Raw genomic sequence first — 17,494 nt, forward strand, 5'->3', positions numbered from 1 at the left:
ATAAATATTTTACGTTAAGATTTTACATAAAAATATTAAAAAACCATGTGCCTCAAAATCTATAATGGAAAAAATAAATAAAAAAAACAAAATAAATAATTTAACTGAACCTAAAAAATATTGTCAATACTTAGACGCAGACTTAAGCAAAAATATTATATCAAATTGTCAAATCAAACATGAGCTAAACGAGTGTTTAAAAGCTTCCATATAACGGAAGCTTTGGAAGCTCTAAGCGCCGTTTACTTTTTTATAGATCACTATCTCAGAAATAATTAGAAGACATTTCTAGCGTAATAGTTCATGAGATACAATCTCTTCGAGCGAGAATGCCACTTATTTTTTCTCTTAGCTAGATAATAATAATCCGTTTGGAGCTCTCGGACGTCCGTGCCAAATGTGTGTATGAAAAAGTTTCAAAGTGCAATAATGTGAAATCCAATTTTAAAGTTGCTGTATTCCAGTTTGAACGTTGCTACATAGGTGTAATAATGCAACCATGAGGTTAAAGCGACGTCATAATTTACATTGTTGTAGAAATGGAAGATCAATTATAGATAAACGATATGCATCAAGCGAGGCTGTAGAAAGTGAGATGCGTAATTTACCATTCCATTATGAAAAGTATAATGCAAGACCGTTAAAACAAGATTTATCGTATGTTTTTTTAATACTATTATTGTAGATTGTATCTTATAGTTAATGTAGATCATGTTTTGATATGTAAAATCTTATCTAATGTGCCGCAATCGACGTTTCGTTAAAATATTTTTATATAAATAAACCTTGCGGTAATATGTTGTAAAAGTTGAAATTTAGTTGTTATGTAAGTGAAATATAAAATTATTATAAGTACGTTTTAGTACACAGCTTTGATTTAAAAATGTATCTTATCTGGATACAAGTATAGTTTTTTTATAATAAAGCTAAGAAGCAGTTGCTTACTAAATTTTGTGAAATGAATAAATTAGCTAAATAGTTTTATCGTGAATATATTTTAAATATTCGGATTAAAGTCTCTATTGGCCATCATAAGTAAAATTATGTATATTTGTAATATTAATTGCTGTTTTTAATCTCAAGTAATATTTAATTAGAACGATAGATTAGTAATGTACGTCGACTACTAACATTTGGAAAAAATTAAGTTTAATTCCACATGAACTCCATTATTATTTAATCTTTATTGTGTCTTAAATATCAGAATAAATATTTATATTTAAAGTTCCAAGAATCTCTGACTATGTATTCTAATATTCTAGATACATATGTATGTATCATGATCATTCAAGTCGTAAATATATGTTATTAAGTATTCTTGAAAAAATATCTAAATACAACTTATAAATTGTATCACATGTACAAAAAAAATCTCTGTATATAAATATTATTTAATATTATTATTAAACACACAAATTTTTTCCATATTTGTTTGTGCTATGTATTATAAAAAAAAACAGGTTAAGGAGCACTAATACTGTTAATGTAATTTAATCAATATTATATTGGTCAATTTCATCTTTATTAGAAAATAAGAGTGAAATGTTAAAACAGTGCTATTATCTGTGTATCGTATTATTCTATGTTTCATTTTAAAACCTTGTTACTTTGCGTATAATTAAACGCTATTTAACGATGCACACGTTAATGGAGCATATAACATAATCATAACAAGAAGAGATTTTCGCTCTTTTTGCTTTCTCAATTTTACATTATTTTACAAAGCGCTTCGCAGATAGACAGATTTAAATCTAGAAAATTTACATCAAACGCTGCCGACTTTACATACACAAAACATTTTTTAGAGTTAATGATAATTTTATGAGAGGCATAATTTTAGTCGTAAAAAACGAGTTAAACGACAAAGAGGCCGAGGACTGCGCAAAGCGATACACTGTATATGTATATTTTGACAATATTTTATTACACTTGCACGCTGTTTTTTGTGATTGATTTGACAAGAATTTAATTTAAAAAAAAAACACTAAGGTGAAAAGTGACGCTAATTAAAAAGTCGTTCTGTAAGAATTATTTTCGTACGCAGCTGCCTCGTCAATTTGTCGGACACTTTTTTAAGGAATTTATTTATTAATATAACGTACGTTTGAAACATTAAAAAAAGCTAATTATAGAAATATTCTAATGATATTGTATCAACAAGAGTTAAACCGTTGTATTGGAAATCAATTAATACACGCCTGTCATAACATACCTAAGTGGATGTCTGACAAGATGATGATATTCTTACATAATTCTCTATCGATATTTAACTAATAAAGTAATAATAAACATTGCGTTTCCTCTAAATTAACTGGAATAGATTGTTACTAAGATATGTACTCTGGACGTACATACTTATTTGTTTACAGAACTCTACTTTGCTTCCGACTTGGAATAACAAGAGTTCACACGTACTAGCAAAAAGCGAAGCTACGCTGAATCGACCCTTAGATGCTTCGAATCCTCAAGAATTTAACTTGATCTTCGATACAAATTAAATATCACGACGAGGCTGTGCTGTCAATTGATTTAAATATAAATTAAAAATAAAATTTCTCACCTATATTTTTATTATTAAATAATTGTATGTAATAATTATTTATACAAAATAATATAACTTTTTATATGCCTACTCGTATGTAAACAAATAAAAAAAATATACGAGCATAACTTTTTATACGTACGCTTAAAAGCGGTCATTAAAACAGTGAAACTTGTCAAGCGACATAGCTTCGAGCTTTTCTCATATATTTCGCTGAGAAAACTTTCCCCCACAACAAATGTGTCTGGATTAAGTAAGAAAAACTGAACAGGTTTACAAAAGTGTGCTCGGAAAACAGAACATTATTTGATCTTACAAACATTTTTTTATATCATATTATTAATATATTATATAATTCGAAGTATTTTAGATGACTTATAAAGACCTAAAGTAAACTTACAGTTAATTTCCTGTAGTGCGACAAGTCAATACTTTATTCAGGGTTTATTCAAATTTATATCCGCAGGGCGTTTGGGTCACTTGTTAATCACAAATCAATTTATCGGTGACGTACGTTTCCTCTGAACAGATTAAAACGTAACGATAGATAGATTAAATAGTATCATCCGCCGCTTAGGGCAAAATTTAATATTAATATAATGGCTAAATTTTATATAATTAAGTACTTTTTATTTACCACAACAAAAAATATTGCTTCGTTTCCTGTAAATATATGCAAGTTACAACAAAATAGCGGTTTTTTAATTTTTATATTTACTTAATCTACTTATTACAGTATATCTTGTTTTTAATAAACTATTAAGTTCATGTTTTAGGGCTTAAATTTAATTCTAGAAAAATAATTATTTAAACTACTAAAATAACTGTTTTCCTTGCCTTTAGGTAATCATTTAAAAAAACACTGCAAATTAAATTATGTAAATACTGAGAATGGAACAGCAAATTATATTTTATTTTGCAGATTGTTAATATTGAAAGGACACTACTATAGAGCCCTGCACTATCATAAAATATTTTTTTTTTGTCCTTGGCATTTTTTTATAGTCAATCAAAAATATTAGTCATTTTTCTATAAGTTTTTTTAAGATGATTAATGAGTAATATATCCCCTTTCTCTTTAATAAATGGAAGCCATAATGTTTCTCACACACCAAATTGACTGACCTTTATTTATGGTGAAAAATTTTATTTCTGATTATTAGTTTGCACCCATATGTCAGAAATTTTGACAAATTAACAAATAAAATAAATGGCAAAGTCTACATTTGATCTTTGATGTCTTACTCTGGAATTCTTTTTTTAAAGACCATACTATAACGTTATTCTGAAGCATTTTTTTTTACTCCGTTATTGTAAGATATTTTTTACAAAACGATCTCTATTTTATCTTTGTTAAATGTTTACTTATTAAATTCACGATTATATTTTTTTTCGACTACACTAACATAACTTTATAAAAACAAACTTTGTAACAAATCGATCAAATTTTACAGCTGTTTAATACAACGCAATAGAGAGATTTTTACATCACGTTGCTAACTTTTAAAATAAGTGCGTTGAAATCAAATAAACATAAATTATAATCATTAAGAGAAGCTACTTAATAATATTTCATAAATATGTGCTTTTTTCTATTTTTTCAACTCTCGCACATAAACCGAACCGAACGCAATCGATTATTCGAAAAGTTTTACGTCGTCAAAAAGAGTCACGACATTTATCACTTATGATTGAGTTCGCGTTCGCATAACGACTTTCCAAAAGTTAAGTCATTATCGAAAGCTTGTCAACGATAAACGATCGTTTTCGTTACAAAATTCGTTTGTGAGCCGGTAGTATACTTTTTTTTCGCAATTTCCGCGCAATGCTCATTAAACGCTTCTATTGAACGAATGAATGAGAAACGTTAAGCAAATCGTGCGTCGATTTCGCATTGAAAGGCTCTTTTCATTTATCGGAATACGAGAGGGAGGATCTTTTATCATAGACAGGTATATTTAAAAACCTTATTTATTAAATGATGCGTATTATGTATATCAAATTAGTCTATTTTTAGAATAAGTTAAGGTAAAGAGATTTATTATCAAAGTGAGTAATTGTAAATTTTAATTGAAATCCAGAAAAGATGCATACTGTAGCTAAAGCTTTTTGAATGTTAAAAGGAATGTGTTTTTATCATTATTCTTTGATTCCCTGCGAAATGCTGGTTTACTAAGTCATTAGAGCATTCACTCAATAAAACAGGAATTTACTTGAGATATCAATGTGTCGTTATATATGAGCGAATCTTTCGGAGCACCTAGGTGTTAAAAGATACTACATAATTTAAAGTAAAACAATATGTTAGCTAGTATTAATCGATAAAAATAAATTATATATTAATACAATCGTACTTGAATCCTGTATTAACCCTTGATCTCCACTCACATCATTGTCCCACACCCCGCCTTTGAGATTATACTACTCCAACTGTTTTTTTATGCTTGATGCCCTTCGACAAACCTTTGCTACTTGTCTGAAAATGAAAAAAGGACCCTCGCCCTCGCTGAAAAGGAAAACCACTTAACACACCCATTGCACATTCGCTGCTCGAATAATGAAAAAAAAGAAAGCTTTCGTTCTAAAAAATATACACATAAAAAAGGCAGATAAGGGGCGGCTTGAAAAAGTTCTTTGTTTTGTGCAGCAACAGGTGTCGTTGCACAACGTGAAAACGGGGCAAACGAAACAATTATCAAAGCTAATCTCCGACCGTAGCTCACCTGGTAATATTATGACAGGGAAAATTCGCTAAAAACAATCCAGCGTTTGTTTGTGAAGCCTAATCTGATGAGGCTGTTTAATTAGCATTATCTTGTTATTATAAGGGTGATTTACTTTAAAAAAATACATACCAACAATAATAAAACTTACTTTAATTTTAGTCGACCAGGCGTATAGTCCTCCTTATTTCTGTTTTGGTTACTTCGTATATAAATGATGTAAAAAAAATATGGACTAATGAGAGACAGAAATGTCTATTTACAGCATAATTTGCTCATATTTTAATATGAACACTGAAATTATATATTTAGAAATAACTATTTCATAAGTACTGAATTGAGAGTAAATTTAATCGGTCCAATGCCAACATATACTCTTAACAAAATCCTGTATTTTAGACATTCAATGTATCTTTAGGGGTTGTGAAAGACATATTCTAAAAATATATTTCTTAGGATTTCAGATTTAACACTCAAAACTGTTTAACGCAAAAAACAAACTAATATAAATATATGGGAAGTATTTTCAAGGATCGGATAAGCAAGTTAAAAATGTTATAGTATTTTTTAAGCGTATCCTAGAGTGGTTTTAAAAAATCGTATATTTAAACACTTCTTTAGTTTTTAATACCTAATACTAAAATATATTCAAATTTTTTGTTATATATTTTTTTATGATTTTTCAGCTGCACTTACTTTTTTGAGACGCTATAGACTGCGCTATATATTATACAATATTAAATATAACATTTTTCAGTCATTGAAACGAGTAAACCTCCTCATGAACAACTCTTCTGAAAACACGCAAATATATTTGATACCGTACAATACCACGTCATGCATAATTTTAAGAATTATACCTTCGAAACTCGATCTTTATCTCATAGTATGATGGCCATGATTGTATATTTCCATACAACCTAATCAGACTAGTTGATAAACACTGCTATAAACAGTAGCACGTTCTATTTATTTTTTATATTTAATTATTAAAACATACATATTAAAATTCCTTATCAGAAATAAAAACGGAATGGTTTATCATCACGCTACATTTACATAAATTCATCCCAATTGGGTAAAAAGAGTTCTAAAGTGTTCCAGGCGCCGTGAATTACGTGGGCCGATACACACACACAGCATATTCATGATTTATCATCCGATTATTCTATCTCTTTATGAATACACGGATGCGTACCTTAAAATTTATAGACTGTTCCAGCGCGTATGCTAACGATGTGTATTTACGATATTTAAACTAGGCGCTAACCGAAAAGATCGCCGTTAATATAACTCAAACTCACGACAATTAAACCCTGGTTAATTTACGACCGGCCGACTAGTCGCCGTGTAAACGATTGAATATTATAATGTTGTGTTATAAATATATATAAAAAATCTATATTTAATTATATTTGCTATAAATGTAATATTTATTTTTTGTCCATTGAATGTTTATGTTTTTAATTGATAATTATAATAGCGCTCTGAGATATAAGGCACAGTGCCGTAAATCATGGCAATGTTGTCGGGACGTATTCAAAAGTATCATAAAATTGTACATAAAATAAACAAATATAAAAAATATTAATGCCTATCTCGGTTTTTATTGTATTTTTTTTTGTTGTTGTGTGTAAAATACGTTAGAGATGTTATTTGTTAAATTTAATTAGCGTAATAAAATATTTATTTATGTATATATTCTTCTCATGTATAAGGGTATGATTTATTTCGTTTGCAATTTTATTATAAAATATTTATCTAATATTATTGATTTTATTTTATTATAAAATATTTATAATGTATTTTAATTATTTTCTCTACTATATTGTGTACATAAATTCTGTATCAATGTATCTTTAGCATTAAAAAAAATTGTCTTTATATTTTCTATGGTCGCAAAACGTTGTCCTTTTAAGTTGCAGATGGATAAATAAGGTAAATAAGGTAGCTGCGACATTATAATGTTGTTGTTCTTAGCCAAAAATGATTTATTTTTTTTTAGGAAAATTTAAATGAGCCATATATAAAATAATTGTTTCATAAAACAAATTATTTGTGCATTTCTGTTAGACAGATTAGGTGCGAGTGAACATGTGCATCTCAAAATAATAATAGTACATTTTTTTATTACTTTTAACAAACAGCGTAAAACTACAAGGTATCCTCCATGTAATACGTACGACCTAGTATTGATTTTTCATAGGGAAATTAACAATTTTCATCATCAGAAATATATTTCAGATTAGATACACCGTTTGTTACGTTTAACGAAATAGATAATAATTTATTTTTCTAACAAACATTTTATGCTATAAATATTTGTAAAACCAATTATATTCATTATTAATATAACCTTATTACCATAAAATCTATTTTATCTCTTTACCAAAAGACAATCGGATTTATCAGAAATACATAGATTTATCTCATACGGCGGCTGTCAGATTTATTCGAATAATCGTATATATTACCTTCGTGGACAATTTCGCACAAAAACTAACAAAGCCAGTTTTTACTACACTATTGTTTCTCCCAACATTTGAGTAATATAAATGTTATATCCGTCAATACAATGCGAGTATAGCGACATTTTTCCGCGTGTGACCTCTGCGCGGGTCTGTCGTGCGTTACGACGCCTCTAACGGCGTTTCGCAACGATCAAACGAGGATCGGTTCACACCGTTGCTGTTGGCCAAACAGTTTTCTTTCTTCTTCTCTCCACTCGTCGGTATGATCTGTTCGTGGCAAATTACACGGCTTGTCGTCGTTTATCATACATCTGCTTCGTGGTCCTCGAGCTATATGGCCGGCCGGGCCATGCTTTGGAGTCGGGCGATCGCCCCGAACAGATGTCGTGGCTAAACTTCAGATCGTAGACAATGGTTTCTGTCGTGAAACTGCAATGGAATATGTATCTGTTTGTGATTTTGCACTGGCGTCGTACTCTGGAGGCAAATAGTAAGGGGCGGTCTTGGTAAACATGAACATGTCGTGAGTATTAATGTAATAATAATACATAAACACATCTTGAAGGAATTGTTAACCTATCTAAAGAGTAATATCTGAAAGGACACTATACATTTTCTTATATAATCTAGTAACATTATTACTGGCAAAATAATTTAAAATTCGCTTTTTTGAGTTTTGGATGGACCCAAAACCCAAAAAATTTATAGCTTATTTTAAAGCACAAATTTTAAAGCCAATATAATAAAATAATTTTAAAATTTTATAAAATAATTTTAAAATAATAATTTTAAAATTTTATAAAATAATTTTAAAATTTTAAAGCCAATTTTGTAGCACAAATAATTATGAATACTAATTTACATATGTTGCCAATTGTTAAAAAGGAATTTCACCCTTGGGGGTTCCTCAAGGGTTCATTCTGGGCCCTCTACTCTTAACGTTATTTATTAACGACATAAATAAGGCAGTAATTCAAGTTTTTTGCTGTATCCAAATGATTGAAAATTGTTTATGCGTTCGATCTGTTGTGGACTCCATATCTATATAGAGTGATTTAGATTCTCTATGGAGATGAATCTGCTTTTGAGTGTCGGAAAGTGCCATACTTTGTGATTATCTCGATTCCATTCGCCATCAGATTATTCCTACGATCTCGGTAGAAATATTTTGGTTATAGAAACTTGTAAAGTCTCGATGGTTTTTGCTTAATTTTAATAAATAAATAAGAATAACGTATTTTAAGCAAGTACAATATTGCTTAATAGCAAACATTAATAAAAGCTTATCACAGTGATTGATGTTTATGGTTTTTGATCATTAGTGACTTCCGTTTTCTAATATAGTGATTTCTATAAACAGTTTATTCATAAAGTATTTATAGAAATCACTAAAAAGTATATTTTAAAAATGAGAACAATTTATTAAAACGACTTTGCTTATTTTTTAAATAATTTTAAATATTATTATAAACAAACAACTAATAAGCCAGCAAAATATTTCCACGGTAAAAATGTAGTAAGCAAAATAAATCTAGGATTTTGCAATCAACTAGAGAACGAACTCAAAATCTAAATATTTAAATAAATCTGTGCTCACAATTAAGCAAACATCAACGAAAAGCGAGCGAATATTTTCCACGGCAGAAATTTTCACTACAAAAATAAAATGTTGACTGATTTGATATTTGTACCTTTGTCTAGCAAAAATAAAATATGTATTCTTATTTTTATAATATAGTTTACAATTGTTTTGTATATATTATTGCAATGACGTAAATAATTTATTTATATGACTTAAAATTGTTTTAAAAAAGTAAGTTTTATGTTTTTCACATACGTATATAAATATACATGTACAAATATTTATTCAATTGTATCAATAAATATTATATAAACATCTCGATTTCCAGAATTCCCAGAACAGTTTAAAAAGCCGATATTTTGCAAATATTATTACATATTCATATAATATATCAATGTATATTATTAAAAAAAAAACATTAGTATAATTTATAAAAAATATTGTCTATTACGTTTTTATTACTGATCATTAAATTTTAATAAATACTATTTTTTTAATAAACGCATTAATGGAATAGTATATATGTAAAAAAAAATTAATAATTCCTTTATATAGTACTTTTTATTATTTTCTCTTCAAGCCTCTAAAGTTTTTATTTTTCTTTTTATGTAATTTTACCAAAATAACTACATTTTACACATTTATTTAATAAATCGACTATAACAACAAATATATATTGACTTTAAATCTGCTTTCTTAATATTTTAATAATTGTTTTAAATACCATATATATTCGTATAATATAAAAAATATCAATTATAGCAAAAAAACTAAACGCTCAGAATATAACGAGTAACATTTATAAGCTCATAATTTCACACACATAAATACAGGTTATGGAATAGTTGTGTCAATCAAATTTAATCCTTCGAATCATATAATTTCTAAATCACATTTAAGAAGAATAAATTATGATTACGGCAGTAGGTAGCAATAACCAATAGTAATCTTGTAATAATATAGTTTAAGTATACTTTTGTAACAATTTTTTCATTAAAATATCTGTAACTATAATCGAAAGACTGGGTCATTCGAATGAATTCCAATCATTATTATAAATATATTTTATTTAAGCAATATTTATAAATTGCAAATGCAACACAACGAAGTAAACACAATCAATAACTAATAATTAAGACACCTAATTGTAAATTATAGACCATTATAACACATTACACTCAATAGATGTTACAATGCACTATTTATCTAGATGAAATTTAAATAATTCATTACGATATGCATCTGTAAGATTACTTAACTTAATTTGTGACGTTCGATCTGCATTTAAATTATATAATATTCGTTAATTCCGATCTAATAGACAAAATATAAATTTAAAAACACTATGGTCTATATGGGATCATATCCCAGGTCTTGTACCACTGTTATCTCGTACTGATATAATACATAAATGATATACTAAATTTTGATTGAATCGTAAAATAATTTATTTAATAAATTTTATTCGCCCCACTTTTAAATGCGCTACTACTGATATTATTAAACCCAAACGGAAGCTACATCTCTATGTCATGACAGATAGGCATATTTCTTTGTAATATGTTAATTGTGCGGATTAATTAATCATATAATTCGATACGATACAGATCAACATTTTTTCTCAAACGAATCATCACACGGTCCGCTCTTGAGTAATCAAGTAAACCGGAAAATCCGGTTAACATATGGCGATCCTTGGTCAGTTCTGGAATAGAAATAGTAAATATGTTATTCTCCGTTATCTTTCACATTATTTTAACACAAACACCACGTACTCCGCCAAACACAATATATACTTAAACAACATTATCCATTACAGTAGTACAATATAATGAGCGCGCAGAACCATCTCCGATAATAATATACACATTTTTTTTAAGATGTATACATTCGTCCATATATTCACGTCTCATTGGGATATAAATGTATACCATTCGGTAATGATATAGTCTAGCAACGGTATTGTTTCTGGTTGTGTTATGGCACACATTGATCGTGATCGCGCTAAGTGGAAATGACTCCGAAGTGTTTGTTTACAAATTACCGGTTGTCTAGTCAACTAGATGCCGATGTCCGAATACCAAAGTGTAAATTTTGGCGCACACCCATCAGAACCGAAGTGAGTATTCGGCCAAGGATAGCCCAAGGGCTGGATATTTCATGTGCGCCGGGGCAATCGTGATCTCTCGCCTCTTTCACATCTGCCTATAAATAATGAAAAAATTGCCAAATATTCCATAAGACAAGATGAAGAGGTCGACGAACTGTTTTTTTATTATTCTCTTTTCTTGTTGTAAGTGGTTCTTTATGAAGGCCGATAATGTTTTCGATACGACAAATGAGGCACTACTTTGTTGTTCACTCGCCAGTTTCCAGTCAAATTTAAACGGCATGTAATATATCACGGGATATTAGCACGTCTTCCATTATATTACTGATTTCTGTGTCCATATATCACGCATTAATAGTTTTTTTATAATGTTTTGAATTGTGTGAAAAAATATTTATAGAAATCTTCAGAATGGTTGTGTTATTATGTTGCATATAAAATATTTTAATTAATAGGAAATCGAATGTCAATACTATAATGGTAAAAAAATAAATCCAGGAAAATTAATATTTTTTTTAATATATTCAGCTTATTTTCAATTAAGATTAGTAATGATTTGCAATATTACCAATAGATCTGGATTATCACAAAAAAGCAATTTTGCTTTATTGTTGATTATTTTCCTTATAAATTATAAAACTCAACATAGCAGTTGTTTACTTATTATTTTTAAAATCAGGCTCATTTAAATTCAATGAAACAATTACCGAATCATTTTATAGATAATTCAAATCAGTTAATTTTGTATTATAACGTTTTCCGGAAAGCTAGATAATACGAAATTCCCCAACAATCTCAGCAATTTAATATTTTGAAAGCGAAGTGTAATTTTACCTTTCATATAGTTAATATTTTTAATAAGGAAATTAACGATTATGTGTTTTATGATGCAAAATCCAAAGAACATAAATTATTTATTGACAAGTATGCAATTATATTATGTTAATTCGCAATACGATTAAATATTTCTTATTAGAGAACATACAAAAAATCATAAGAAAAAATATAGATGCTTTTTAAGTAAATACTCAAATAAGTTATAGCTTCTAGATGATACTTGGATAAGGGGTTAAGCAAAAAGATTTTGTATACATATAAAAATATATTTTTTAATAATTTTATCACTATAAATATTTGCAAAAATTATTTTGCTGCCGCTCGTCGATACAATTTAGTTAGTGGAATCTTTTAAATGTATAGACATATATTCAACTACAAATTTTATATTTAACCATATTCATAATATATTTTAGACTTCAGATTGACCAATAAAAATATTGATTATAAAATTATTTTATATTATTAGAGTACAAGATATTTAATAAATAATAATAGTAAGATAAATTAAAGCTTGTTAAATGCTTAATAACTAGATTGATTCTCAAAGGAAGCGATGCATTAGTCTACGTATACTTTAATTAATTTAATGTCTTACTTTTATAAACGGATGCAAAACGTCGCTTTTCACGTCTATATTTTATCGTGTCATCGTATATCGAGATTAAACCATACTTACTTTTCAATCATAGTGATTACTAATTTATCACCTTGACGGTCCAGCAGCGGAAATTCCATCAACCGAGGATTAATTTATTTTTACAAACTTATAGTGCTTATAATATAACTCACCGCTAAGAGATCAGAGCTCACTTCCTCCGGAGAAAATGATAAGAAACTGGTGTGTCTTTCTCTTATGAAACCACGTTGCGTACAACTGCAAAGGTCAAGTGCAATAATCGTACATCATGCAGTTAAGAACAAACAGAATCGTTTAATTTGTCACACTTTATCTCCGGTCTGGACCTCATAAACAACAATGCTCCTTTCTACCATGTCTTCAAGAATTCGTCTAATTATACGTAAATTGGAAGGAAAGAAATAAAACAAATATTTTTATATATTGTACATATATGTATATATACGTATTTAATGTATGTACGATATCACATAGTGAAGTTTATATAATTTATATTATACGGTTATTCAAAAAACTTTTTTTCATTATACGAAATATTATAGAATACGTTCTCTTTATACAGTCACAAAATTGTATAATAATATTATAATACAATATTCTTTCGAAATTATTTAATCAATAGGAATAAGTGGTAAACGACATTATGATTGTATATAAATATAATAGTGGTATGTGATGCATAAATTTAGAATAGATCAAAACTGATAAAAAAGCTTTTAAGAATGTGTACAGTATGGGTTTAAAATTGTTTTAAATATAAAATTTATTCTGTATCAATAAAATTGAGAAATGAGTGTTATTAACATTTTTACTAGCTTGTATCATAATAAAATATGTACATATGAATATCCTGCGGAAAATATCCAGCCCAAATTTTACAAGGCAATCTTTCCAATCATCACTATATTAAAAAAAAGATGGTTGTAATTGTCTCCTGTTGCATTTTTTATTTAGAAATATGTAAAGTGAAATTAAAAAATGTTTTAATTATTGAGTATGTTTTTTGTGCAGAATTGCAATTAGTGTTAAAATATATTTAATTTTTATTTTAGTAGCTCAAAATATATTTTACAACAAGATTTGGACACAAAATGAAATAACAATATTTTTATGTAAAATTACACTTTGATTCCATAACATTTTGCTTTTTAGATATGCATATAATTTTATTTCGTAAACATATTTGTAATTGTTTTTTTTAATATGTAATATGATAGATTTCTTTACTGCAACTATTTTATTTATTAAACTGTTTTATCGACAATAATAAAAAAATCTGATTTTATTTAAAAAAAAAGATATTTTGTATTATTGTAGTAATATAAAAAATATACTTTTATTAAGCTCTTTGCTTTTATATATATTTTATATAAATACTATAATATGCAAAATAAAATCTTAACATAATTAAATTAAATTATTTCAACTATGAACAAGCAAATTTTATTTAAACAAGGTATAATAAGTAATAAAAAACAATTTTAACTAATTTTATTAGGAACAAAAACTATTATAATAACAAATACGGTATCAACGTGTAATTTTACATATTAGTCGGTTTATCAAATTTTTTTGTGAATATATTATTGTTGCATAGTGCCATTTTAGCATAACGTTGATAATAAAGAATAGAACTTGTATCATAACAGAAGCATTTACTAAAAATACATAGTTTCTATTATTAAATAATAAAAATTCATTATTACCGTTTATTTTTGATTATTATTTTATATTGAATTACATAAAAACACACATTTTAACCCATCATGACTCATTCGTGTTATTTACAATCAGTTATACTACAAATATATAAATAATCAGTTCTTAGTATTGAATTATTATTATAAAATTAAAATGGGGCATGTAACATTACTATATACACATGAGATGCGAAAATAATTTGTTTAAAAAAATATTACATTTAATATAATATTTTTTACATCAAGCATCGTCTGAAAGATGAATTATAATATAATTTTATTTTATTTTTTAATTATAACATTTGATCTCAAATATATACACTTTCAATAGGCACACACCAATCACGCTATAAACGCCTCATGTTGTATTTATTTACATTTTTTAATAAGATAACATTAGTACTAAAGTATTAAATAGACAGCGAGTAAATATTTATAAAAGATTTAAAATTAGTTACAGTAGTATTATTGAGAAAAGTAATATGTGCATATTTTAGATTTTTTAATAGCTGCGTCTTTTTATTTGGTTTAGGGATATAAAAATATATTCGATATTCAATCGTGTGATATATTACTGTTTTATTTAGGAACGTTATTTAATTGATGTCACTGAACTGATAAAAGGCATGAAACTTGATGATGCAAACACCAGATGCACTCACTCCGCAACAACATCACTATATTATCACTGAACAGAGCGATGGTTCACTCTTGCTTCTTTGGGATTCAGCCGAGAGAGATTTGTTTATGTCCTAAATAGGAGAGCTTGTCAGTCGCTGTCGTAAACTATGGATGCTGAGCTCTCCCTTCGGTGCTGAGATGATTCCATCTGAGGGTGAGGGAGCCATCTGTACGCAGAACGCTCCAGAGAGGTGCTGCAAAATGAGAAAAACCAGTTAGGTTAGATGCCATGGCGAAATTGGTTTACCTTGTGGTACAAAATTCCCATTCTTAATTTAATACTATGCAAATCTAGTAAGGAAACGTAACGTGTAAGGTTAGACGACGGGAGTGTCAAAGGGTGAGGTTGAATGTGAATGAACGCATTAGGTTTGACATGGATGATAAAATTTGTGATTTAGTTGGAAATTTGTTGTTATATATGTCACATAAAATATAATGTGTCGTTAGATATTATTCATAGTTGCAATGAAAGACTTTTTTGTGCCTATCTAAAAAAACTCCAAGAAATAAAATTTATTGTATTCATATGCAAACATAGATTTGACTTGTTATAACTTTTAGTTGGACTTGGATAAGTTTAAGAATATGTGGATTTGCGCTTGTGTAACTTATTTAAATATAGAGTTATATTTAATCAATACAAACATATTTCTTTTAATATAAAGATTTTTACATTACATTAGGATTTTAGAAAATCCAAATTAAAAATTGTGTATTAGTTACTTATCTACTAATAATTAAAAAGGCTAATTTAAATTCTCTTTAAAAGTTAAATAAGATTTGTGAATTTCACGGCAGGTGTTTGATAAACATACTATAAATATAGCATTAACTGCTTAGATATCCAGATTTATACTTAAAAAAATAATTCGACTATGTTATATAATATTTTTAAATGGTATAATTTAATCCATTTTTAAATAAAAACATATTACTAAAAATATATAAAAATACTCCTGATATTAAAAATAAGTTCAAATAAAAGTTTCTTGTGTTTACCAGTAAGTATGTTTATCTAAAGCTTAAGATTTCTTTGAGACCTAATCTTGCTATTTGAAGATGTAGTAATATTATTGTTTATATGTATGACAGAATATTAAAAATCTTAGATCATAACACATTTATATTAAAATTTATATTTGTATATTTATTTTATATCTATAACTTAAGTAAAATAATATATGCAAATACTTTTAGTTCGAAAATAAAGCAATTAAGCATTTGTGAATTATAAATTCCTCTGTATAATTAACACATTTATTTAATTTTAATATTAAATTTATATAGTTGATATTGCTATTGTATTTTCTACTTCCTTAGTTTTAGAACATTTATAATGGTGTACAAAGAGACTTTTACACACTGCAAAAAAATATTAATGTGGCGGCCAACATGTATCACACAAGCAAAAACTACGCAATTTTAATTACACGATATAACACAAAGGTTTATGTGATATTAAACCTAGGTCTTTTAAATAAATTTGTAGTAATTTATACCACTCGTATACTGTACTAGTCTATTTAAATAATATACTAGCTGTCGGTACCTCACTATCGTGAGGTACCGATAGCTAGCGAGTGTGCGAATACCGGACCCTCAACTTTTTGGGTTTTAAATATAATTTTTGCTTCGTTCTGATTTTTTTAAATATTTTTTAAAATTTAATGGTTCAAATTGGGCATTAATATTTAGGATTTTCAATGATAGACAAAATAGTTCAATCTATAAAAAAACTACTTAACATTTTCAATTCATTTGAAAATAGGTTTACAACTTGACAAAATATTTCCAGAAGAAAACATTTTATATTATTTATTAGATTTACAACGTTAGATTTTATCGTTATATTGAAACTTAGATATTTAATAATAAATCTAAATATTGTATATCATTTATGAATAGGTTTAAAACTTGGCTAGATGATAATAAATTTAAAATTGTACTATGAAATTTCAATACAGCGAAGCTCACGGAACCAATGAATAAATTTTGGTGTACTGAAAATTCGTTATATTGAATGTAAGGAAGATGATATATTTTAATTTTATTTTTAATTACCATATTACTACAGCATCAAAATAACCTCTTATAAGGTTGACAGATCGTTTTTTGTCCTTGTTTAAGGAAAATGTATGAAACACAATAAAATTTGTGAAAAAAATGTTTTATAAAAAAAGTTTGAGGGTCAGCGAAACACCTGTA

General features: G+C 27.3%; 1 protein-coding gene across 1 annotated transcript in view; it reads right to left on the minus strand.

Annotated features, from left to right (window-relative positions):
• Positions 1 to 14,880: 14,880 nt before the first annotated feature.
• Toll-6 (Toll-like receptor 6) overlaps positions 14,881 to 17,494 on the minus strand; it is a 219,538-nt gene continuing 216,924 nt past the window's right edge. The window contains exon 2 of the mRNA XM_088200081.1: positions 14,881 to 15,480. The gene's annotated coding sequence lies outside the window, so the exon portion shown is untranslated. The remainder of the gene's footprint in view (positions 15,481 to 17,494) is intronic.

Source organism: Plectrocnemia conspersa, unplaced genomic scaffold, assembly GCF_051122295.1.
Source record: "Plectrocnemia conspersa isolate PC_06_02 unplaced genomic scaffold, ASM5112229v1 ptg000012l, whole genome shotgun sequence".
NCBI classification, from domain to species: domain Eukaryota; kingdom Metazoa; phylum Arthropoda; class Insecta; order Trichoptera; family Polycentropodidae; genus Plectrocnemia; species Plectrocnemia conspersa.